General features: G+C 46.4%; 1 pseudogene; it reads right to left on the bottom strand.

The window, feature by feature from the left end:
* LOC109884177 (kinesin heavy chain-like) overlaps positions 1-24787 on the bottom strand; it is a 33279-nt pseudogene extending 8492 nt beyond the window's left edge.
* Positions 24788-24885: the final 98 nt, after the last annotated feature.

The following is a 24885-nucleotide window of genomic DNA, read 5'->3' as shown; positions in this document are numbered from 1 at the left end:
CCCCCCTGTATATAGCCTCCATACCCCCCTGTATATACCTCCCATACCCCCTGTATATAGCCTCCACACCCCCCTGTATATAGCCTCCATACCCCCCTGTATATAGCCTCCATACCCCCCTGATATAGGCCTCCACACCCCCCTGTATATAGCCTCCATAACCCCCCCTGTATATAGCCTCCACAAACCCCCTGTATATAGCCTCCACACCCCCCCTTCGTAATATAGCCTCCACACCCCCCATGTATATAGCCTCCACACCCCCCTGTATAATACCTCCACAAACTCCCTGATATATAGCCTCCATACCCCGCCTGTATATAGCCTCCACACCCCCTGTATTAGCCTCCACAACCCCCCGTATATAGCCTCCATACCCCCCTGTATATAGCCTCCACACCCCCTGTATATAGCCTCCACACCCCCCTGTATATAGCCTCCACACCCCCCTGTATATAGCCTCCACACCCCCTGTATATAGCCTCCACACCCCCCTGTATATAGCCTCCACACCCCCCTGTATATAGCCTCCACACACCCCTGTATATAGCCTCCACACCCCCCTGTATATAGCCTCCACACCCCCTGTATATAGCCTCCACACCCCCTGTATATAGCCTCCACACCCCCCTGTATATAGCCTCCACACCCCCCTGTATATAGCCTCCATACCCCTGTATATAGCCTCCACACCCCCCTGTATATAGCCTCCATACCCCCTGTATATAGCCTCCACACCCCCTGTATATAGCCTCCACACCCCCCTGTATATAGCCTCCACACCCCCTGTATATAGTCTCCACACCCCCCTGTATATAGCCTCCACACCCCCTGTATATAGCCTCCACACCCCCTGTATATAGCCTCCACACCCCCCTGTATATAGGCCTCCACACCCCCTGTATATAGCCTCCACACCCCCTGTATATAGCCTCCACACCCCCTGTATATAGCCTCCACACCCCCCTGTATATAGCCTCCACACCCCCCTGTATATAGCCTCCACCACCCCCTGTATATAGCCTCCACACCCCCCTGTATATAGCCTCCACACCCCCCTGTATATAGCCTCCACACCCCCTGTATATAGCCTCCACAACCCCTGTATCGTAGCCTCACACCCCCTGTATATAGCCTCCACACCCCCCTGTATATAGCCTCCACACCCCCCCTGTATATAGCCTCCACACCCCCCCTGTATATAGCCTCCACCCCCCCCCTGTATATAGCCTCCATACCCCCGTATATAGCCTCCACACCCCCCTTGTATATAGCCTCCACACCCCCCTGTATATAGCCTCCATACCCCCCTGTATATAGCCTCCACACCCCCCCTGTATATAGCCTCCATACCCCCCTGTATATAGCCTCCACACCCCCCTGTATATAGCCTCCACAACCCCCCTGTATATAGCCTCCACACCCCCTTTGTATATAGCCTACACACCCCCCTGTATATAGCCTCCACACCCCCTGTATATAGCCCTCCACACCCCCCTGTATATAGCTCCACACCCCCCTGTATATAGCCTCCACACCCCCCCTGTATATAGCCTTCCCACACCCCCCTGTATATAGCCTCCACACCCCCCTGTATATAGCCTCCACACCCCTGTATATAGCCTCCACACCCCCTGTATATAGCACTCCACACCCCCTGTATATAGCCTCCACACCCCCTGTATATAGCCTCCACACCCCCTGTATATAGCCTCCACACCCCCTGTAAATAGCTCCACACCCCCTGTATATAGCCTCCACACCCCCTGTATATAAGCCTCCACACCCCCTGTATATAGCCTTCACACCCCCCTGTATATAGCCTCCACACCACCCTTGTATATAGCCTCCACACCACCCTTGTATATAGCCTCCACACCCCCTGTATATAGCCTCCACACCCCCTGTATATAGCCTCCACACCCCCCTGTATATAGCCTCCACACCCCCTTGTATATAGCCTCCACACCCCCTGTATATAGCCTCCACACCCCCTGTATATAGCCTCCACACCCCCCTGTATATAGCCTCCACACCCCCTGTATATAGCCTCCACACCCCCTGTATATAGCCTCCACACCCCCCTGTATATAGCCTCCACACCCCCTGTATATAGCCTCCACACCCCCTGTATATAGCCTCCACACCCCCTGTATATAGCCTCCACACCCCCTGTATATAGCCTCCACACCCCCCTGTATATAGCCTCCACACCCCCTGTATATAGCCTCCACACCCCCCTGTATATAGCCTCCACCCCCCTGTATATAGCCTCCACACCCCCCTGTATATAGCCTCCACACCCCCTGTATATAGCCTCCACACCCCCTGTATATAGCCTCCACACCCCCTGTATATAGCCTCCACACCCCCTGTATATAGCCTCCACACCCCCCTGTATATAGCCTCCACACCCCCCTGTATATAGCCTCCACCCCCCCTGTATATAGCCTCCATACCCCCTGTATATAGCCTCCACACCCCCTGTATATAGCCTCCACACCCCCTGTATATAGCCTCCATACCCCCCTGTATATAGCCTCCACACCCCCCTGTATATAGCCTCCATACCCCCCTGTATATAGCCTCCACACCCCCCTGTATATAGCCTCCACACCCCCTGTATATAGCCTCCACACCCCCCTGTATATAGCCTCCACACCCCCTGTATATAGCCTCCACACCCCCCTGTATATAGCCTCCACACCCCCCTGTATATAGCCTCCATACCCCCCTGTATATAGCCTCCACACCCCCTGTATATAGCCTCCACACCCCCTGTATATAGCCTCCACACCCCCTGTATATAGCCTCCACACCCCCTGTATATAGCCTCCACACCCCCTGTATATAGCCTCCACACCCCCTGTATATAGCCTCCACACCCCCTGTATATAGCCTCCACACCCCCTGTATATAGCCTCCACACCCCCCTGTATATAGCCTCCACACCCCCTGTATATAGCCTCCACACCCCCTGTATATAGCCTCCACACCCCCTGTATATAGCCTCCACACCCCCTGTATATAGCCTCCACTAGCCCACACCCCCTTGTATATAGCCTCCACACCCCCTGTATATAGCCTCCACACCCCCTGTATATAGCCTCCACACCCCCCTGTATATAGCCTCCACACCCCCTGTATATAGCCTCCACACCCCCTGTATATAGCCTCCACACCCCCCTGTATATAGCCTCCACACCCCCTGTATATAGCCTCCACACCCCCTGTATATAGCCTCCACACCCCCCTGTATATAGCCTCCACACCCCCTGTATATAGCCTCCACACCCCCTGTATATAGCCTCCACACCCCCCTGTATATAGCCTCCACACCCCCTGTATATAGCCTCCACACCCCCCTGTATATAGCCTCCACACCCCCTGTATATAGCCTCCACACCCCCTGTATATAGCCTCCACACCCCTGTATATAGCCTCCACACCCCCTGTATATAGCATCCACACCCCTGTATCTAGCCTCACACCCCCTGTATATAGCCTCCACACCCCCCTGTATTATAGCCTCCACACCCCCCTTGTATATAGCCTCCACCACCCCCTGTATATAGCCTCCACACCCCCCTGTATATAGCCTCCATACCCCCTGTATATAGCCTCCACACCCCCCTGTATATAGCCTCCATACCCCCCTGTATATAGCCTCCACACCCCCCTGTATATAGCCTCCACACCCCCTGTATATAGCCTCCATTACCCCCTGTATATAGCCTCCATACCCCCCCTGTATATAGCCTCCATACCCCCCTGTATATAGCCTCCATACCCCCCTGTATATAGCCTCCACACCCCCTGTATATAGCCTCCATACCCCCCTGTATATAGCCTCCATACCCCCCTGTATATAGCCTCCACATTGACTCTGTATATATTGTTATTTTTTACTGCTCCTCTGTAATTACTTGTTACTTTTATCTCCTATTCTTATCCATATTTTTTGAAACTGCATTGTTGGATACGGGCTCGTAAGTAAGCATTTCACGGTAAGGTCTACTACACCTGCTGTATTCAGCGCATGTGACTAATATAATTTGATTTGATGGGCTCATTTAGAAATCTGGAATAACATGGATTCATCCAGAATATTCTCCTTCACCTCCTCCTTGGCAGCTCGTTCTCCGTCTGCAGACGAGACAGATCCTCATGGATCTTCTCATAGTCCCTTCTCGTCGACGCCAGCAGCTGAGGAGAGACCCACACGGGGGCACACACAGGGACACACACAGGGACACACACAGGGACACACACAGGGACACACACAGGGACACACATATACACAGGGACACACATATACACAGGGACACAGACAGGGACACACACAGGGAGACACATATACACAGGAACACAGACAGGACACACACAGGGAGACACATATACACAGGGACACAGACAGGGACACAGACAGGGACACAGACAGGGACACACACAGGGACACACACAGGGACACACACAGGGACACACACAGGGAGACACACAGGGAGACACATACACAAAGGGACACACACAGGGAGACACATACACAAAGGGACACACAGGTACACAAACAGGGACACACACGAAAAAGGGAACACACACAGGGACACACAGGGACACACACAGGGACACACAGGGACACACACAGGGACACACAGGGACACACACAGGGACACACACAGGGACACACACAGGGACACACACAGGGACACACAGGGACACACAGGCAAATGCACACATTTAACATGGTTGAATCCCCCTTAGATGTAGATCATCCATCTGAAAGCATCATCAAGACATTGGACTTTTAAGAAGAACAGTGTCTCCAGCCACATCATCATGACGAGGGAAGCAAAATGCATCAGATGACTCAAAACGTCCAAGATCTGGACAACTTTACTTTTTAACATTTAAAATTGATTTATTTCACCTTTATTTAACCAGGTAGGCTAGTTGAGAACACCTTTATTTAACCAGATAGGCAAGTTGAGAACAAGTTCTCATTTACAATTGCGACCTGGCCAAGATAAAGCAAAGCAGTTCGACACATACAACAACACAGAGTTACACATGGAGTAAAACAAACATACAGTCAATAATACTGTAGAAAAATAAGTCTATATACAATGTGAGCAAATGAGGTGAGATAAGGGAGGTAAAGGCAAAAAAAAGGCCATGGTGGCAAAGTAAATACAATATAGCAAGTAAAACACTGATGGTAGATGTGCAGTGGAAGAATGTGCAAAGTAGAGAGAGAAATAATGGGGTGCAAAAGAGCAAAATAAATAAATAAACACAGTAGGGGGAGAGGTAGTTGTTTGGGCTAAATTATAGATGGGCTATGTACAGGTGCAGTAATCTGTGAGCTGCTCTGACAGCTGGTGCTTAAAGCTAGTGAGGGAGATAAGTGTTTCCAGTTTCAGAGATTTTTGTAGTTCGTTCCAGTCATTGGCAGCAGAGAACTGGAAGGAGAGGCGGCCAAAGGAAGAATTGGCTTTGGGGGTGACCAGTGAGATATACCTGCTGGAGCGCGTGCTACAGGTGGGTGCTGCTATGGTGACCAGCGAGCTGAGATAAGGGGGGACTTTACCTAGCAGGGTCTTGTAGATGACCTGGAGCCAGTGGGTTTGGCAACGAGTATGAAGCGAGGGCCAGCCAACAAGAGCGTACAGATCGCAATGGTGGGTAGTACATGGGGCTTTGGTGACAAAACGGATGGCACTGTGATAGACTGCATCCAATTTATTGAGTAGGGTATTGGAGGATATTTTGTAAATGACATCGCCGAAGTCGAGGATCAGTAGGATGGTCAGTTTTACAAGGGTATGTTTGGCAGCATGAGTGAAGGATGCTTTGTTGCGAAATAGGAAGCCAATTATAGATTTAACTTTGGATTGGAGATGTTTGATATGAGTCTGGAAGGAGAGTTTACAGTCTAACCAGACAGCTAGGTATTTGTAGTTGTCCACATATTCTAAGTCAGAACCAGTGATGCTGGACAGGCGGCTAGGTGCAGGCAGCGATCGGTTGAAGAGCATGCATTTAGTTTTGCTTGTATTTAAGAGCAATTGGAGGCCACGGAAGGAGAGTTGTATGGCATTGACTGCTTACATGCAAAACATTTTGGACTGACAGACTGTATCAACAGTGGACTAATGAGAAACAATACCAAAATATAGTTTTTGAGTGACATTTTCCTTTAACATGAGAAAAGAGGGTTGTTCATGATTGGTCACCTCATCCTGGTCTAACATCTGTTCCTTGAGTTTCTCAGCCAGCTGGCTCTGCTGGTTGATCTCATCATCCTGGGTGACACAAACAAAACAAGCAGCAATTTACATTTCAGTTAGAATAGAATTGGTAACATTGATTTGTCTGTAAAAAATCCAACCCCTTCCTGTTCCTGCCCAATCTAGCCTTCCATTTAATGTTGATGCATGTTTGTTATTTAAACTGTGTTTCAATGTCTGTTATTCTTTATGTACGTTGAGTTTGTACCCTCCAAAATGATTTGACTTCTCTAATCTAGTCTGGTTAGATTTCCCTTGTTGACCTTGTCGTCCAGTTGTTTGTACAGATTGCTGATGTCCTCCTCGTACTTGCTCTTCTCCTCGGTGGAGACCAGAACCAGTCCGTTAGCTGGAGCCATGTTATCTATGATGGGAGTGTTGTCACACGGCTCCAGGTGCTTCTGCTCCTTAGCACTCAGCTGCTCCTCCTCAGGGACGTTCTCACCTGAGACAGGGACAAACAGATTCTCTACCCTGAACTGTGCACTCATTCACTCAATATCTACCATTGGAACACTAACTCATGTCCAACTCAGTGTGGCTCTGTCGATTTCATATGAAGGGTTTCAATCATTTCTCTCTCTCTCTGCCCTCCCTCCCCACTCCCTCCTCAATCTCTCCCTCTCCCTCACTGTTCCTCCAGCGGTTGAGCTCCATCTCTCTCCCTCCTCCCCATCTCCCTCCCTCCTCCCTCACGTTCCTCCAGCGGTTGAGCTCCATCTCCCTCCCTCCTCCCTCACTGTTCCTCCAGCGGTTGAGCTCCATCTCTCTCCCTCCTCCCCATCTCCCTCCCTCCTCCCTCACGTTCCTCCAGCGGTTGAGCTCCATCTCCCTCCCTCCTCCCTCACTGTTCCTCCAGCGGTTGAGCTCCATCTCTCTCCCTCCTCCCCATCTCCCTCCCTCCTCCCTCACGTTCCTCCAGCGGTTGAGCTCCATCTCCCTCCCTCCTCCCTCACTGTTCCTCCAGCGGTTAAGCTCCATCTCCCCCCTCCCCATCTCCCTCCCTCACCGTTCCTCCAGCGTTTGAGCTCCATCTCCCTCCCTCCCTCCCCATCTCCCTCCCCATCTCCCTCCCTCCTCCCTCACCGTTCCTCCAGCGGTTGAGTTCCATCTCCAGCCTGTGGATAACGTTCTTCAGACTCTTGTTCTTGTCTTTCTCCTTGTTGTACTTGTTCTTCCACTCCTCAGCAGTCAGCTCCAGGTTCACAGACACGGTGTTCTTGATGGTCTTGGCTCTGTGTGGAGGGTGGGACAGACACTCAGACTCCTATATCTAATCACACCCTATTCCCTATACAGCAGTGCACTACTTTGACATGGCTAATGGGCTGTAATTCATCCACTAAAGGACATTGTGGCCTCATTTACTCATCACTTTTTTCTCCACAGTATATTTTTTTGTCAGAACAGGAACAGATGGATAACATTGAATCAACACAACTGGAGGAGGTGATCCAATAAGAAGCAGGGAGGCTCCATATTTGAAGTGGTCTGAGATCTATTGCAGGAGGTTGTCCCCTGTGAAGATGACCGGGGACTAATTAGCCCTGCTGGGTACTGTAGACCGTACAATGATGTGTAAAGTCCAACTCCTCTCAGTCTCCTCTCACAGACAGCAGTGGTGGTCACATGGGTGCAGAAAGTGCAGTGGAGCGCACCACACCATGCCGCACCACACCATGCCGCACCACACCATACCACACCATGCTGCACCACACCATGCCGCACCACACCATGCCGCACCACACCATGCTGCACCACACCACCCCATGCCGCACCACACCACACCATGCTGCACCACACCACACCATGCTGCACCACACCACACCATGCCGCACCACACCACATCATGCCGCACCACACCATGCCGCACCACACCACACCATGCCGCACCATACCATGCCACACCACACCACACCATGCAACACCACACCATGCCGCACCACACCACACCATGCCACACCACACCATGCCGCACCACACCACACCATGCTGCACCACACCACACCATGCCGCACCACACCATGCCATAGAATGTGCTGGAAGTCCCCTGTGTCCTCTAGCAGGGCAGCAGAGATATAATGTTCTGGAAGTCCCCTGTGTCCTCTAGCAGGGCAGCAGAGATAGAATGTTCTGGAAGTCCCCTGTGTCCTCTAGCATGGTAGCAGAGATAGAATGTGCTGGAAGTCCCCTGTGTCCTCTGGCAAGGTAGCAGAGATATAATGTTCTGGAAGTCCCCTGTGTCCTCTGGCATGGTAGCAGAGATAGAATGTGCTGGAAGTCCCCTGTGTCCTCTAGCACACAGAGCAGCCTAGGCGAACTCCCACTTTTGCTACTGTTGCTTGTCCAGCCAGGAGGCAGGACCAAACCCTACAGATCAGGATTTAGGGGAGTGGATGGATGTAACACTTAGCTAAAGGTCAGAGAGATGAACAATGTCTTCATCATCTGGATAAAGATTTAGAGAAGAGGCTTGTTATGCAACCACTCAGTCAGCACTGAATAGGAGGGAAGATACTGGGAGTCACCAGCTCTACTCATCATCAACAGTCAGCCCTGAATAGGAGGGAAGATACTGGGAATCACCAGCTCTACTCATCATCAACAGTCAGCCCTGAATAGGAGGGAAGATACTGGGAATCACCAGCTCTACTCATCATCAACAGTCAGCCCTGAATAGGAGGGAAGATACTGGGAATCACTAGCTCTACTCATCATCAACAGTCAGCCCTGAATAGGAGGGAAGATACTGGGAATCACCAGCTCTACTCATCATCAACAGTCAGCCCTGAATAGGAGGGAAGATACTGGGAACCACCAGCTCTACTCATCATCAACAGTCAGCCCTGAATAGGAGGGAAGATACTGGGAATCACTAGCTCTACTCATCATCAACAGTCAGCCCTGAATAGGAGGGAAGATACTGGGAATCACTAGCTCTACTCATCATCAACAGTCAGCCCTGAATAGGAGGGAAGATACTGGGAATCACCAGCTCTACTCATCATCAACAGTCAGCCCTGAATAGGAAGGAAGATACTGGGAATCACCAGCTCTACTCATCATCAACAGTCAGCCCTGAATAGGAGGGAAGATACTGGGAATCACCAGCTCTACTCATCATCAACAGTCAGCCCTGAATAGGAGGGAAGATACTGGGAACCACCAGCTCTACTCATCATCAACAGTCAGCCCTGAATAGGAGGGAAGATACTGGGAATCACTAGCTCTACTCATCATCAACAGTCAGCCCTGAATAGGAGGGAAGATACTGGGAATCACCAGCTCTACTCATCATCAACAGTCAGCCCTGAATAGGAAGGAAGATACTGGGAATCACCAGCTCTACTCATCATCAACAGTCAGCCCTGAATAGGAGGGAAGATACTGGAATCACCAGCTCTACTCATCATCAACAGTCAGCCCTGAATAGGAGGGAAGATACTGGGAACCACCAGCTCTACTCATCATCAAACAGTCAGCCCTGAATAGGAGGGAAGATACTGGGAATCACTAGCTCTACTCATCATCAACAGTCAGCCCTGAATAGGAGGGAAGATACTGGGAATCACTAGCTCTACTCATCATCAACAGTCAGCCCTGAATAGGAGGGAAGATACTGGGAATCACCAGCTCTACTCATCATCAACAGTCAGCCCTGAATAGGAAGGAAGATACTGGGAATCACCAGCTCTACTCATCATCAACAGTCAGCCCTGAATAGGAGGGAAGATACTGGGAACCACCAGCTCTACTCATCATCAACAGTCAGCCCTGAATAGGAGGGAAGATACTGGGAATCACCAGCTCTACTCATCATCAACAGTCAGCCCTGAATAGGAAGGAAGATACTGGGAACCACCAGCTCTACTCATCATCAACAGTCAGCCCTGAATAGGAGGGAAGATCCTGGGAATCACCAGCTCTACTCATCATCAACAGTCAGCCCTGAATAGGAGGGAAGATACTGGGAATCACCAGCTCTACTCATCATCAACAGTCACTGTCCGTCTCCTGGTGGATTAAGGACGGCCCATCTGCCATGGAGGGGCTGACCCACCTCTGTCCCAACAGGGTAGACTTATGTTAACAGTCTGCCACTAGACCAGGTAAACTGTAGAGAGGTGCTGACTCACCTCTGTCCCAACAGGGTAGACTTATGTTAACAGTCTGTCACTAGACCAGGTAAACTGTAGAGAGGTGCTGACTCACCTCTGTCCCAACAGGGTAGACTTATGTTAACAGTCTGCCACTAGACCAGGTAAACTGTAGAGAGGTGCTGACTCACCTCTGTCCCAACAGGGTAGACTTATGTTAACAGTCTGCCACTAGACCAGGTAAACTGTAGAGAGGTGCTGACCCACCTCTGTCCCAACAGGGTAGACTTATGTTAACAGTCTGTCACTAGACCAGGTAAACTGTAGAGAGGTGCTGACCCACCTCTGTCCGAACATGAGGGTAGACTTGGTCTCACACTCGTTGTAGATGGAGGGAGATGCACAGATGATGATGGTGGTCCTACAGTTCCCCCCTAGAGAGTCCTGCAGGATACGGGTCATCTTGCTGTCCCTGTACGGGACGTGGGTTTTCTGAAAACAAACAACACATTATTTACCCATCAGGGCCTTTCAACAGACAGCCTCATAGATAACCAGTCAGTCTCATAGATAACCAGTCAGCCTCATAGATAACCAGTCAGTCTCATAGATAACCAGTCAGTCTCATAGATAACCAGTCAGCCATCAGGACCTTTCAACAGTCAGCCTCATAGATAACCAGTCAGCCTCATAGATAACCAGACAGTCTCATAGATAACCAGTCAGTCTCATAGATAACCAGTCAGTCTCATAGATAACAAGTCAGTCTCATAGATAACCAGAGAGTCTCATAGATAACCAGTCAGCCATCAGGGCCTTTCAACAGACAGCCTCATAGATAACCAGTCAGCCATCAGGGCCTTTCAACAGACAGTCTCATAGATAACCAGTCAGCCTCATAGATAACCAGTCAGCCATCAGGGCTTTTCAACAGACAGCCTCATAGATAACCAGACAGTCTCATAGATAACCAGTCAGCCATTAGGGCCTTTCAACAGACAGTCTCATAGATAACCAGTCAGTCTCATAGATAACCAGTCAGCCATCAGGGCCAGATCAGAATAAAAACATGACCTCACTGCTGACGCATAACTTTTTTTCAGCAAAAGCACATTTTGGTTTATTGTTTTTACACAGTTTCAATGTCACATATGCAAAGTATTCAGTAATCCCTGCTGATGTCCCTATATTAAAGAGAGAAGGGTAAGATATATAGAGAGAACTCACTGTCCCCTCAGCCAGAGCAGAGATGACATTCCCCAGAGCAGAGAGGGACTTATTGATATTTTTAGCTTCGTCCAACACGGCTCCTTCAGCACCTGTCTTACTGACCTTAAAGAGACAAACAGAGAGAGAAACGACTGTCAGCAGGGGAGAGAGGCCACACAATGCAGCAGCATCTTCTAACTGACGGGTCTGGAGTTATAACACCTTATAACACAGTAATAGCACAGTTATAGTTATAACACCTTATAACACAGTTAGAACAGTCATAACACAATTCGTTTGTTGGGAGTCTGTCTTCATGAGTCAGCAGGCGGGAGAGGACATAGGATGCTTCAGCATCTTACACCTGACTGACAAGCTGGGAGTTATAACACCTTATAACACAGTAATAGCACAGTTATAGTTATAACACCTTATAACACAGTAATAGCACAGTTATAGTTATAACACAGGTATGCAGTTCTAACAAGTTATGGCGGTTCATTGGCCTCTTCATCAGACAAGCCTAGAGTTATAACACCGTTATGACAAGTTATAAACAGTTCTAACACACGTTATGGCGGTTCATTGGCCTCTTCATCAGACAAGCCTAGAGTTATAACACCGTTATGACAAGTTATAAACAGTTCTAACACACGTTATGGCGGTTCATTGGCCTCTTCATCAGACAAGCCTAGAGTTATAACACCGTTATGACAAGTTATAAACAGTTCTAACACACGTTATGGCGGTTCATTGGCCTCTTCATCAGACAAGCCTAGAGTTATAACACCGTTATGACAAGTTATAAACAGTTCTAACACACGTTATGGCGGTTCATTGGCCTCTTCATCAGACAAGCCTAGAGTTATAACACAGTTATGACAAGTTCTGAACAGTTTGTTGGGGTCTGCCTTTACCATCATACTGATTTACCTTCTCACTCCCAGCCAGATCCACCAGGTATAACTTCCCTGACAGTTTTCTTCTCTGTTTCCACATTCTCTTGTTTGATGTTGATCAGGAAGATGCTGTGGCTTCTGGAACTGTGCTCATTCATGTCTATGAACAGGACAAAATACGTATATATTATAGAAGTATATATTATAGTAGAAGTATATATTATAGAAGTATATATTATAGAAGACGTATATATTATAGAAGAGGTATATATTATAGAAGAAGTATACATTATAGAAGAAGTATATATTATAGAAGAAGTATATATTATAGAAGAAGTATATATTATAGAAGAGGTATATATTATAGAATAAGTATTTATTATTGAAGTAGTATATATTATTGAAGTATATCTAATAGAAGAGGTATATCTAATAGAAGTATATCTAATAATTATATCTTATTGAAGAAGTATATATTATAAAATAAGTATGTATTATAGAAGAAGTATATATTTTAGAAGAAGTATATTATAGAAGTATATCTTATCAAATAAGTAAGTCTAATTGAAGTATATATTATAGAAAAATATATTTTATAGAATAAGTATATCTAATAGAAGTATATCTAATAGAATAAGTATATCTTATTGAAGAAGTATATATTATAAAATAAGTATATATTTTAGAAGTATATATTATAGAAGTATATTTTATCAAATAAGTATGTCTAATTAAAGTATATCTTATAGAAAAAGTATATCTTATAGAAGAGGTATATATTATTGAAGAACTATATATTATAGAAGTATATATTATTGAAGAACTATATTTTATAGAAGTAGTATATATTATAGTAGCAATGATACCCTTCTGGAACCTTTCTAGGGAAAGTTTCCTGGCCTCTGTGCATCTGCTTGCAGGCTGGGATAGTGTTAAACACTTTGACAACTGTTGATCTAAGAAGGGCTTCATAAATAAATGTGATTGATTGATAGAAGAGACACAACATACTTGTCACAGCCACGTGCCGGTTGGCCTTTCCCTCATCGATGACATCCATGACTTCCTCTGGACTGGACACAAAGCGTTCTGTACAACCCTGGGACAGGATCACATCACAGCTTTAACAGGTTGGTGCCTTTTATGATTTCTATAACATTTTTTTTATTTTAACAATTAACTAGGCAAGTCAGTTAAGAACAAATTATTATTTAAAATGACAGCCTAACCCGGCCAAACCCTTCCCTGACCCGGACGACGCTGGGACAATTGTGCGCCGCCCTATGGGACTCCCGACCACGGACGGTTGTGATACAGCCCGGGATCAAACCCGAGTCTGTAGTGACGCCTCTAGCACTGCGTTGCAGTGCCTTAGACCGCTGCGCCACTCGGGAGACAGCCTTATAATAAGACATTAGATAGGCTGATACATGCTGATGGCAAGAAATAAAGCAGTATATACCTGCAGAATGTGTTACCTAACCATCTGTTCTGCTCACCTTGACATGTGTTACCTAACCATCTGTTCTGCTCACCTTGACATGTGTTACCTAACCATCTGTACTGCTCACCTTGACATGTGTTACCTAACCATCTGTTCTGCTCACCTTGACATGTGTTACCTAACCATCTGTTCTGCTCACCTTGACATGTGTTACCTAACCATCTGTTCTGCTCACCTTGACATGTGTTACCTAACCATCTGTTCTGCTCACCTTGACATGTGTTACCTAACCATCTGTACTGCTCACCTTGACATGTGTTACCTAACCATCTGTACTGCTCACCTTGACATGTGTTACCTAACCATCTGTTCTGCTCACCTTGACATGTGTTACCTAACCATCTGTTCTGCTCACCTTGACATGTGTTACCTAACCATCTGTTCTGCTCACCTTGACATGTGTTACCTAACCATCTGTTCTGCTCACCTTGACATGTGTTACCTAACCATCTGTTCTGCTCACCTTGACATGTGTTACCTAACCATCTGTTCTGCTCACCTTGACATGTGTTACCTAACCATCTGTACTGCTCACCTTGACATGTGTTACCTAACCATCTGTACTGCTCACCTTGACATGTGTTACCTAACCATCTGTTCTGCTCACCTTGACATGTGATACCTAACCATCTGTTCTGCTCACCTTGACATGTGTTACCTAACCATCTGTACTGCTCACCTTGACATGTGTTACCTAACCATCTGTTCTGCTCACCTTGACATGTGTTACCTAACCATCTGTTCTGCTCACCTTGACATGTGTTACCTAACCATCTGTTCTGCTCACCTTGACATGTGTTACCTAACAATCTGTTCTGCTCACCTTGACATGTGTTACCTAACCATCTGTTCTGCTCACCTTGACATGTGTTACCTAACCATCTGTACTGCTCACCTTGACATGTGTTACCTAACCATCTGTACTGCTCACCTTGACATGTGTTACCTAACCATCTGTTCTGCTCACCTTGACATGTGTTACCTAACCATCTGTTCTGCTCACCTTGACATGTGTTACCTAACCAGCTGTTCTGCTCACCTTGACATGTGTTACCTAACCATCTGTACTGCTCACCTTGACATGTGTTACCTAACCATCTGTACTGCTCACCTTGACATGTGTTACCTAACCATCTGTTCTGCTCACCTTGACATGTGTTACCTAACCATCTGTACTGCTCACCTTGACATGTGTTACCTAACCATCTGTTCTGCTCACCTTGACATGTGTTACCTAACCATCTGTACTGCTCACCTTGACATGTGTTACCTAACCATCTGTACTGCTCACCTTGACATGTGTTACCTAACCATCTGTTCTGCTCACCTTGACATGTGTTACCTAACCATCTGTTCTGCTCACCTTGACATGTGTTACCTAACCATCTGTACTGCTCACCTTGACATGTGTTACCTAACCATCTGTACTGCTCACCTTCACATGTGTTACCTAACCATCTGTTCTGCTCACCTTGACATGTGTTACCTAACCATCTGTACTGCTCACCTTGACATGTGTTACCTAACCATCTGTACTGCTCACCTTGACATGTGTTACCTAACCATCTGTTCTGCTCACCTTGACATGTGTTACCTAACCATCTGTACTGCTCACCTTGACATGTGTTACCTAACCATCTGTACTGCTCACCTTGACATGTGTTACCTAACCATCTGTACTGCTCACCTTGACATGTGTTACCTAACCATCTGTTCTGCTCACCTTGACATGTGTTACCTAACCATCTGTACTGCTCACCTTGACATGTGTTACCTAACCATCTGTACTGCTCACCTTGACATGTGTTACCTAACCATCTGTACTGCTCACCTTGACATGTGTTACCTAACCATCTGTACTGCTCACCTTGACATGTGTTACCTAACCATCTGTACTGCTCACCTTGACATGTGTTACCTAACCATCTGTACTGCTCACCTTGACATGTGTTACCTAACCATCTGTACTGCTCACCTTGACATGTGTTACCTAACCATCTGTACTGCTCACCTTGACATGTGTTACCTAACCATCTGTACTGCTCACCTTGACATGTGTTACCTAACCATCTGTTCTGCTCACCTTGACATAGGGAACTCTGTTCTTGTCCTCATGCACAGCCAGGTTGGTCTTCGACACTGGAAAAGAGGGAAACGAGTCATTAGGAAAGGATAGCTAGTCAGTTGTACAACTGAATGTATTCAACTGAAATGTGTCTGAATCAGAGAGGTGCAGGGGGCTGCCTTAATCGACATCCATGAGAGCAGTTGCTGTCTTGTTCTACCTTGTTCAAGAGTAGAACGCCAGATTTTTCCACCTTGCCGCCTCGGGGATTTGAACCAGTGACCTTTCAGTTACTGGCTCACCGCTCTTAACCACTAGGCTACCCCATTATGACCTGTCTAAAATGGTCTCTGCTCGTCTTCAAACGACTTCTCTTTGAAGTCCATCCAACACGAGTTCTTCTTACCATCTAGTAAGTCTCGGATCTTGTCCAGGTAGATCTCAAAATACGAGACCTGTACCAGAAAACAGGAATCAATACAGGGTACATTTTGATGACCATAGAAATGGTAGGAGGCCGTCTGCGCTCCTTAAAGGTCCTTGATACCAAATAGAATCTGTTCCAGGTGTGTAGGTATCAAAATGAGAATACTGGAAGGGATGGAGACTGACACACTGTTTAACCTCTGGATTTATTTTGATGACCAGACATCTTACATTTTGATGACCAGACATCTTGTTGATATTGATTTGATACTTGTTGAATGACTTTGTCTTTCTTATTGGGCTCTGAGGGAATAAATAAAGTTGAATTTAACAATTGAATACCTTGATGTGGAACTCGAGGTTCTCGTCCATGGAGTAGATGTGATCGAAGATGTCGTGAGCGATGCGTGGGATGATGCCCATCAGCTGGGGGTCGTGGAGCTTGCCCTGCGATGAGGAACAATACATTACATCACACTCAATACTGATTATTATCACTAAATAGTCTGGGGTCCGGGGAACTTCCCTTATAGCCAGCTGTTGTAATGCTCCGGGTGTCGTGGGTGTGGAGTCAAATGCAGGAGACAGAGAGTTCAATGCTGTGCGTCTTTTAATAGCACCAACGCACCACAGGGTGCTCACAAAAGTTACGTTCCCAAACACAGGGAATCAAAAATGTACAATGGAACAAATCACGACCAGGCACAAACACGTACCTCTACAACAGAGCCGAAGGTTACATAGAAATAATCCCGCACAACAACCAGGCGGGCCGGCTGTCTAATAAAGACAAACGAATTAAACATACACAGGTGCTACCACTAAACATACAAGGAGGGGGAGGAAAACAATCAGTGGCAGCTAATAGGCCGGTGACGACGACCGCCGAGCGCCACCCGCCCGGGAAGGGGAAAAACCCTCGGTCGGACTCGTGACAGCTGTTCTATATACACTGAATATCTACAGCGGTTCTATGTAATAGACATCTATACCCCCAAGAAGCAGCTGTTCTATATACACTGAATATCTACAGCGGTTCTATGTAATAGACATCTATACCCCCAAGAGGCAGCTGTTCTATATACACTGAATATCTACAGCGGTTCTATGTAATAGACATCTATACCCCCAAGAAGCAGCTGTTCTATATACACTGAATATCTACAGCGGTTCTATGTAATAGACATCTATACCCCCAAGAAGCAGCTGTTCTATATACACTGAATATCTACAGCGGTTCTATGTAATAGACATCTATACCCCCAAGAAGCAGCTGTTCTATATACACTGAATATCTACAGCGGTTCTATGTAATAGACATCTATACCCCCAAGAAGCAGCTGTTCTATATACACTGAATATCTACAGCAGTTCTATGTAATAGACATCTATACCCCCAAGAAGCAGCTGTTCTATATACTGTTCTCTATCTACTGCTGGCTTTAGCTGATCCTTGCTGTTCAGTGATGAAGAAACAACTGCCAGTTTATAAAACCATTAACTGCTTGAGGATAAATGCAACCTATAGCGTTGGTGGTCCAGTTCTGTAAATCACCCACACTACAGAACCATAATCTCACCCTAAATCAATTCAGTCTCAGAGAGTAATGAAATTACGCAATGAATGTCTGCCACCCTAACTGATCTGATGTGTTTTACTGCTCTTAGAAAGGCTGGACTGACTTCCAGTGAAACATCATGTCAGAAGGCTCTCTGCTGAACTGTCTGAGAATAGTCCGTTCAGTCGTCTTGGTACCGTGTTCCCAGGGCGTACTGTACCTACAACATATAGGCTGCCTTTAGATCATATATTCCCTGTCTCTGTTCATTTAGGCAGGTGCCATTACTACAGAGAATCAGGCTGACCTCCATGGTGTGGGTCTTCCCCGAGGAGGTCTGTCCATAGGCAAAGATGGTTCCATTGTATCCTCCAAGGACGTCTGTGTGAATACAATACAATACAGTTCAATTTCATTTGTCCAGAAATGTGTATTTTTGCTGTCTGGTGTTTTTTTACCAACCCGCCGGACACCACACATACACAAGGAATGTGGATCAGTCATAATAACACTTATTCTACAAGGGGAAGGACTCACCAGCTGGGGTTAGCATCCTTCAACTATCTGTCTGGGGTTAGCCTACCTTCAACAATCTGTCTGGGGTTAGCCTACCTTCAACAATCTGTCTGGGGTTAGCCTACCTTCAACAATCTGTCTGGGGTTAGCCTACCTTCAACAATCTGTCTGGGGTTAGCCTACCTTCAATCTGTCTGGGGTTAGCCTACTTTCAACAATCTGTCTGGGGTTAGCCTACCTTCAACAATCTGTCTGGGGTTAGCCTACCTTCAACAATCTGTCTGGGGTTAGCCTACCTTCAACAATCTGTCTGGGGTTAGCCTACCTTCAACAATCTGTCTGGGGTTATCATCCTTCAACAATCTGTCTGGGGTTAGCATCCTTCAACAATCTGTCTGGGGTTAGCCTACCTTCAACAATCTGTCTGGGGTTTAGCATCCTTCAACAATCTGTCTGGGGTTAGCCTAGTTTCAACAATCTGTCTGGGGTTAGCATCCTTCAACAATCTGTCTGTGGTTAGCATCCTTCAACAATCTGTCTGGGGTTAGCCTACTTTCAACAATCTGTCTGGGGTTAGCATCCTTCAACAATCTGTCTGGGGTTAGCCTTACCTTCAACAATCTGTCTGGGGTTAGCCTACCTTCAACAATCTGTCTGGGGTTAGCCTACCTTCAACTTTCTGTCTGGGGTTAGCCTACCTTCAACCATCTGTCTGGGGTTAGCCTACCTTCAACAATCTGTCTGGGGTTAGCCTACCTTCAACTATCTGTCTGGGGTTAGCCTACCTTCAACAATCTGTCTGGGGTTAGCATCCTTCAACTATCTGTCTGGGGTTAGCATCCTTCAACAATCTGTCTGGGGTTAGCATCCTTCAACAATCTGTCTTGGGTTAGCCTACGTTCAACAATCTGTCTGGGGTTAGCATCCTTCAACAATCTGTCTGGGGTTAGCCTACCTTCAACAATCTGTCTGGGGTTAGCATCCTTCAACAATCTGTCTGGGGTCAGCCTACCTTCAACAATCTGTCTGGGGTTAGCATCCTTCAACAATCTGTCTGAGGTTAGCATCCTTCAACAATCTGTCTGGGGTTAGCATCCTTCAACAATCTCTCTGGGGTTAGCATCCTTCAACTATCTGTCTGAGGTTAGCCTAACTTCAACAATCTGTCTGGGGTTAGCATCCTTCAACAATCTGTCTGGGGTTAGCCTACCTTCAACAATCTGTCTGGGGTTAGCATCCTTCAACAATCTGTCTGGGGTCAGCCTACCTTCAACAATCTGTCTGGGGTTAGCATCCTTCAACTATCTGTCTGGGGTTAGCATCCTTCAACAATCTGTCTGGGGTTAGCATCCTTCAACAATCTGTCTGGGGTTAGCATCCTTCAACAATCTGTCTTGGGTTAGCCTACGTTCAACAATCTGTCTGGGGTTAGCATCCTTCAACAATCTGTCTGGGGTTAGCCTACCTTCAACAATCTGTCTGGGGTTAGCATCCTTCAACAATCTGTCTGGGGTCAGCCTACCTTCAACAATCTGTCTGGGGTTAGCATCCTTCAACAATCTGTCTGAGGTTAGCATCCTTCAACAATCTGTCTGGGGTTAGCATCCTTCAACAATCTCTCTGGGGTTAGCATCCTTCAACTATCTGTCTGGGGTTAGCCTAACTTCAACAATCTGTCTGGGGTTAGCATCCTTCAACAATCTGTCTGGGGTTAGCCTACCTTCAACAATCTGTCTGGGGTTAGCATCCTTCAACAATCTGTCTGGGGTCAGCCTACCTTCAACAATCTGTCTGGGGTTAGCATCCTTCAACAATCTGTCTGAGGTTAGCATCCTTCAACAATCTGTCTGGGGTTAGCATCCAACAATCTCTCTGGGGTTAGCATCCTTCAACTATCTGTCTGGGGTTAGCCTAACTTCAACAATCTGTCTGGGGTTAGCATCCTTCAACAATCTGTCTGGGGTTAGCCTACCTTCAACAATCTGTCTGGGGTTAGCATCCTTCAACAATCTGTCTGGGGTTAGCCTACCTTCAACAATCTGTCTGGGGTTAGCCTACCTTCAACAATCGGTCTGGGGTTAGCATCCTTCAACAATCTGTCTGGGGTTAGCCTACCTTCAACAATCTGTCTGGGGTTAGCATCCTTCAACAATCTGTCTGGGGTTAGCCTACCTTCAACAATCTGTCTGGGGTTAGCATCCTTCAACAATCTGTCTGAGGTTAGCCTACCTTCAACAATCTGTTTGGGGTTAGCCTACCTTCAACAATCTGTCTGGGGTTAGCCTACCTTTAACAATCTGTTTGGGGTTAGTCTACCTTTAACAATCTGTTTGGGGTTAGTCTACCTTCAAAATCTGTTTGGGGTTCACCTACTTTCAACAATAAGTTTGGGGTTAACCTACCTTTAACAATCTGTTTGGGGTTAACCTACCTTTAACAATCTGTTTGGGGTTAACCTACCTTTAACAATCTGTTTGGGGTTAACTTACCTTTAACAATCTGTTTTGCACAGGCATCGTAGACCTGCTCCTGGGCTGTATTGGGAGGCAGGACGCGGTCAAAGACATACGGTTTACCCTGTCCAGAACAGACAAAATGCACAGTGATTACAGAGCTCTATGGGAAAGAGGTAATGGGTAAATACCACCTCGTACTTTATTCTCTCTAACAACACTCTGTTAATGGTAATCAATCATCAATAGCAGAGCTTGTGAATGGTAATCAATAATCAATAGCGTAGTTTGTGAATGGTAATAAATAGTCAATAGCAGTGCTTGTGAATGGTAATCAATAATCAATAGCGGAGTTTGTGAATGGTAATAAATATTCAATAGCAGAGCTTGTGAATGGTAATCAATATTCAATAGCAGAGCTTGTGAATGGTAATCAATCAACAATACCAGAGCTTGTGAATGGTAATCAATCATCAATACCAGAGCTTGTGAATGGTAATCAATCATCAATAGCAGAGATTGTGAATGGTAATCAATCATCAATACCAGAGCTTGTGAATGATAATTAATAATCAATACCAGAGCTTGTGAATGATAATTAATAATCAATAGCAGAGCTTGTGAGACAATTACAATAGAGCTACAAGCAGCAGGTTTAATCAACACAATCCAGCCTGGTCTATGGGAACGGACACAACACAAGACAACCAGCCTGTCAGCAGCTGAGCTATCTGTCTGTAGACTACAGGAGAATGAGGAGATGCCTGTACCAGCTGAGCTGTCTGTCTGCAGGCTGCAGGAGAATGCATTGATGTCTGTAACAGCTAGCAGGCCTACTGCTTTAAACAGAGGCTTCTGTTCTTTCTCTGGAACTAAAGTGATTGATGTGAGATCTCATAGGCCTTCATAATACACAACTGCATTAGGTCTCAATTTCATATTATATTAGGTAAATATGTGGTATACAGTGTACTTCCTTAACACACACACACACACTGACACAATGTTTCATTATGATGGCAGGCAATCTTATGCATAATACATAAACACTGAACGGGTGTTGAGCAAGGGGAGGAGCTTAATGACGAGATACTGTTTACAGACAGACAAGCTATTGTGATGAGAACTCTGTAGGCCTTCTGTATAGAAGACATTTTAATAAGATGCTGCCCATGAGCATGCAAAAAAAGACCCTTTAGCTCTTATCTAGATGTTTTGTAAGAATCTATGTCGACACTTGCTCCTCGAGCGTCTTATTCCAAATTCATGGGCATTAATATGGAATTGTTCCCCCCTTTACTGCTGTAACAGCCTCTCCACTCTTCTGGGAAGGCTTTCCACTAGATGTTGGAACATTACTGCTTTAACAGCCTCTCCACTCTTCTGGGAAGGCTTTCCACTAGATGTTGGAACATTACTGCTTTAACAGCCTCTCCACTCTTCTGGGAAGGCTTTCCACTAGATGTTGGAACATTAGTGAGGTCGGGTACTGTTGTTGGGTGAATAGGACTGGCTCGCAGTCAGCGTTTCAATTCATCCCAAAGGTGTTTGACGGGGTTGAGGTCAGGGCACTGTGCAAGCCAGTCAAGTTCTTCCACACCATCTCGACAAACCATTTCTGTATCGACCTTGCTTTGTGCACGGTGGCATTGTCTTGCTGAAATAGGAAAGGGCCTTCCCCAAACTGTTGCCACAAAGTTGGAAGCAAAGGATCATCTAGAAGGTCATTGTATGCTGTAGCGTTAAGATTTTCCTTCAATGGAACTAAGGGGCCTAGTCCGCTGCATGAAAAACAGCCCCAGACCATAATTCCTCCTCCACCAAACTTTACAGTTGGCACTATGCATTCGGGCAGGTAGTGTTCTCCTGGCATCCGCCAAACCCAGATTTGTCAGTCGTGCTGCCAGATGGTGAAGCGTGATTCATCACCCCAGAGAACGCGTTTCCACTGCTCCAGAGTCCAATGGCGGCGAGCTTTACACCACTCCAGCCGAGGCATGGCATTGCAGATGTTGATCTTAGGCTTGTGTGCGGCTGCTCGCCTCAGCGGTTCCGTTATGATAGCTTGTGTGGCCTACCACTTCGCGGCTGAGCGGTTCCGTTCTGATAGCTTGTGTGGCCGACCACTTCGCGGCTGAGCTGCTGTTGCTCATAGATGTTTCCACTTCACAATAAAAGGACTTCCAGTTGACCGGGGCAGCTCCACTAGGGAATAAATTTGACCAACTGACTTGTCGGAAAGGTGGCATCCTATGATGGTGCCACATTGAAAGTCACTGAGCTCTTCAGTAAGGCCATTCTACTGCCAAATGATTTCTTATGAAGATTGCACGGCTGTGTGTTCGATTTTATACACCTGTCAGCAACATGTGCGGCTGAAATAGCTGAATCCATTATTTGGAAGGGATGTCCACATACACTATATATACAAATGTATCTTGATTGGGCAGGTGATGGGCACACACAGCGTAAGGCTGGAGAAGTGTATATGACTCCCTTGCCACTAGCTGAAAACCTGAAATCCATTGACATCAATTTAACAGGCTTGCCACTTTTAAAATGGTAACATTAAATAAATCCTATTAGATCCAATCAAAACGTTCAAAGGTATAGGCTGTGTGTGCTTTGTAGTTAGTAGAATGAGAGGAAATGCCTTATATGGTGTTTATTTTCCTTTAATGAGTGCTTCCATTCACCACAGGTGACAGAGAAGGACAGTATGTTAGCCACCTGGAATCTGCCACCTCAGCAGAGTGAATACCGCATAACAGCAGTGTCAAAGTACAATCTGTCTCTTTGGCAACAGCCTCGGGTCCCTGTCTCTCTCTGGCAACAGCCCCGGGTCCCTGTCTCTCTCTGGCAACAGCCTCGGGTCCCTGTCTCTCTCTGGCAACAGCCCCGGGTCCCTGTCTGACAACAATTCTCAGGCCATCAGCTGCAGCGCAACACAATCAAAACATGTAGGCTACCAACAAATGCTCTGCAGGGGGTCACAAACATTTTTTGGAATGTTTGTGGAAGTTGCCACATACATCTTTTTAAAAACAAAAATCCATAGGCTACAATCCAATGTGCTGCGTGTAAAGATTGTCAATAAATTGGGCGCTCTCTATTGCAAATGCTCACTGCATTGTACATTGCGTTTTGCTAGTGTTTGAGTCGTCTAGTTGTGGCAACAATAGACCTACACAAGCAACGTTATATTCAGAAGATAAATTAACTATTAGATGCAGCACTTACAGTTATAATCACGGTGTCGTCTTCTTTGAATTTGGGGATGTATTTGTCTCCTCTTGTTATTTCGGATTCATTTAGTGGCCTGAATCGGCACATTACTTTCACGCCGTATTCGGCTGCAGCATCCGCCATGGTTGCGTTCTATCCAGGCAAGCAGATATCCAGATCAACTTTGATCCGCGGATGGTTTTTATCTGTTGAATGATTGTAAGTAAACCAACGCGTCCTTCACTCAAAGTGCCCCTATTTCGCTACGCCACGGGCATTTAGTTGAGACAGATTCCGATCAGAATGAAAATTATTGGATGAAACAATGATAAAAATCCTACAAAAATATAATTTACAAAGAGATAGGTAAAGCCTATCCTTCAGAAGAGACGAGTGCCGCGGAGTTGAGAAACCCCCGCATCGTACTGCACGTTGCTCTGCGCTCTTCTCTTCCACACTGCATCAGCATCAGCACCACTCCCCTTCCTCCTCCCCCCTCCCTCTGGGCTGGAGCCCAGCATCTCGCTGCTCGATATAACAGCTAGAGGTCAGTGTTTAACTCTAAAGGAAATGAATCGTTTCAAATGTGAAATTCTATTGCCCATCAATGGAGAAAAAAAACTACTACCTGCAACTAATTGCAAT

Source organism: Oncorhynchus kisutch, unplaced genomic scaffold (genome assembly GCF_002021735.2).
Source record: "Oncorhynchus kisutch isolate 150728-3 unplaced genomic scaffold, Okis_V2 scaffold1000, whole genome shotgun sequence".
NCBI lineage: Eukaryota > Metazoa > Chordata > Actinopteri > Salmoniformes > Salmonidae > Oncorhynchus > Oncorhynchus kisutch.
The sequence above is the reverse complement of the archived record's forward strand: the minus strand, read 5'-3'. Positions and strand labels throughout refer to the sequence as shown.